Source organism: Rhagoletis pomonella, unplaced genomic scaffold, assembly GCF_013731165.1.
Source record: "Rhagoletis pomonella isolate Grant_MI unplaced genomic scaffold, Rhpom_1.0 Rhpom_scaffold_00007, whole genome shotgun sequence".
NCBI classification, from domain to species: domain Eukaryota; kingdom Metazoa; phylum Arthropoda; class Insecta; order Diptera; family Tephritidae; genus Rhagoletis; species Rhagoletis pomonella.
The window spans coordinates 61,693,151-61,696,216 of NW_023458561.1; the positions used below are offsets into that span (position 1 = coordinate 61,693,151).

Below are 3,066 nucleotides of genomic sequence, written 5' to 3' on the forward strand. Positions count from 1 at the left end.
AAAAAAAAATGATGTGCACACACACAAAATTATTCAAATGCATCTGTAAGGGGCGAAATTATTTGTACGAAACCATTTCGAAGCCCTTGTTGCGCCTGCCTAGTGGAATGAAGACAGTAGTAAAGCCGAGCTCAGCGAATTAGGATGATGAGCCTGCGTGGCATAACTCATGCGATGGCAACAACAGCCAACATGGTTTCGTGGCACTTCTAGACATTCGTCCTCTATATGCGGTATCCCTGCTTTTTCCATGTATGCCCTTAGAGTGCAGGCTGTGGGTCCATTTCCGTTTACACCAAACTTTGAACAATTTCGGCTGGCATTCTGAATTGGTGGCTTCCACACGCTCAATGAGTTCAGCATTTGTTATGTGTTTGCAGGAGGTTGGAGTATGCCCACGTCTTGAGCAGATTTGACCACGAACATTTGCATTTGCTAGGAATGTTCCTCCGCCCATTGAACCACAGTCAACTGCGTAAGGATATCTACTATCACGGTTATAAAGGATTTTTTTTTTTAATAGAGCCAACTGGTACAATGAAATACCTAAACGCCGAAAATATAATAACATTTAGGATACTGGTAGCTAACTCTCTCTTTCAGGCTGGGCTACACGCCAATGAACTTCTTCTGATATCAGGATGACTTTACTAGGCCTGAAAGCACACGAGGTCACCTCAAAGATGTTGTGGTATTGCCTTCAGATTTTGGTAGTCATCGCATACAGGGACCGGGTCATTTGGGTGTTCGGGTCGAACGGAGTCATGGGAATATTATAGGCAGGAAAGAGATTGCACGTTAGGCACGAAGAAAGAAAATGTTAAAGGCCTTAGCTACCACAGCATGCTTCAAGGCAGTGAATCAATTATCAAACTTGGGCGTTACCTACCCTTATTACCTGAAGGATTTTTGAGGAGTAAAAGGAAACGGTAGAGCACATGAGCCACTTCGAAGCCCTTAAAATGCTCACAGAGCTTTTCCTCAAATGCAGTGGAAGCGACGTTCGGTGCTAAAACTGTGCAGGAACTGTTTTAAACATCTAAGTACCATAGATACACACATCGCTGCATTAAATAGTAAAAAAAATGCATTCTTGCTGTGTTTTTTTATGCTTTCTCGGGCATTCTGTGTTGGAGTTTGCATTTTGCTGTGTGCTTTTGACACTTTAGTAAGGAAATTTCATACACCACTTTCCGGCCATTGCGCAAATGCATTCATACAAGCACACATACATACGTAATTAGGGTGGCACTTGATTGTTGTTGTTGTTGTTAGCTGCTGCGCCTTCGCTCGCCGAAACGCACAAACACTAAAGTTTTCCGTGCGCTGTGCTACAATGTGGCTCCTGGAATTATGATAAATAACTGTTGTTCTTAGTTTCAAAATTGGTGTTGTTTATTGTTGCTGGCGCGACGCGACAAGCGTTTTGAAAGTGTTGGAAATGCCCTTAGGGGTTAAATGTTTGCAAACTGATTTTTTATTTTTATTTTTTTTTTTGAGAAGCAAATTTTACGTGAGGGGTAAATAAAGTGTGTAAATGTAGTTAGGTTGTCTTGTAGAATGCATGCCTGAATACTCGTACATGCACATGATGTGCATATCTATGCAAAAGTTTAAGTTGAACTGCTCTGAGCAGCCATAGTAGAGTAGACGAGCTCTACTAAATTTTGCTGCAGAGGGATTTCAAAAAAGAAATATCATATCCTCTAAGAAAAAACTATAGAGAAACTCAGATCTTTGCGCTCGATAGCTCTTTTTTCAAGTGATTCCAAGATAGATAGAACGTTAATTTAGAAGAAATATAGGTTTAAAATAGTTTTTTACAATAAGCAACCTGGTCAGCTGCATCTCTCTCTCCCTCTGCGGGCTGGCGTCCTGAATTGGTATACAGAAGTCTTGAAAACTCCAGTATCGGATATAGTATGGATATTCTTACTCCCTAACCCCCAAGCCTAAATTTGTTTTCGTTGCTTTCTGAGCTGACGGTTGCTTCACTATGTTTTGACGTTTCTTGTCTCTTTCTTCGCTATTATCCGAAAATGTCTTGTCGCTCTCTTTGTCGCGTCACTATGTTCTTTGCCTTTGGCTTAGAAGAGTACCTTTTTATAGATAGTTTTAAACAAGGTCATATTGATATTGTTGCATATATCCATTATAATGTTGGAACTTTTGTTAAAGGATATCTTATCTGATTTGGTCCGCTTACAATTTTGCTGAGAAGTACGAGCGCCTTTGATACAAAATTATTTCGTTTGCATCTCTAGCCACTAAAATTAGTGATATATATGTACATATATCAATGAAAATATCGAAAAAACTACTATAATTTTATCGAAAATAAAATTTATTTGGGTATTAAGTATTGCCAAATTGCTATGTACAAATATCGATAACAACTATCGTCAATGATTTTTTCAAATGTGTTCATAGAAATAATGATAATAATGAAAATAAGATTCCTGGCATAGGCCTTGGATAAAATGATCGATAAATATATCGTTTGACGAATCGACAAATATTGATTTTTCATGTATGTACATTAAGGTGCATCACTCTCCATACAAAAAAAGTCCGCATTGCGTTTTTATTATAATTTGACAATTCAGCCAAAATGTTTCAGAAAATCATTAAGATTTAGGTGAGCTTCCAAAATCGGTTTTTTATAAAAAAAATTGGTTTTAAAAAATATTTTTTCTAATAAATCACTTCAGACGATTGAAGAGTGTAAGATTAGACGATCTCCATTAGTGATGTGCTGAGTCGATACTCGGTTCCGATTTAAAAAGTATCAGTATAAGTAGTACACAAGCACATCACTAGTCTCCATAAAAACATTTAAACATTTTATCAACGGAATAAAAACAATGAGATTTGAGGAGGTATTTTCAAGTAATAAATTTATAGTTCTGGAAGAATTTTTTTTTTTTTTTTTTTTTTTTGATGAGCCATGATAATGTACATATGTATGCTAAGAAGACAATTTAGTACATGCCCCTTCAGGGTTTCACGTGTTCTCCCTAACTAAAGTTTTCACATTGCAAAGAAATTGATTTTGTGTCAAAATGT

The 3,066-nt window shown here is 37.2% G+C and overlaps 1 protein-coding gene across 1 annotated transcript in view; it reads left to right on the forward strand.

Moving 5' to 3' along the window:
- LOC118743264 (diacylglycerol kinase 1) overlaps positions 1–3,066 on the forward strand; it is a gene marked incomplete at its 5' end in the record, with an annotated part of 152,188 nt that overhangs the window by 11,339 nt on the left and 137,783 nt on the right.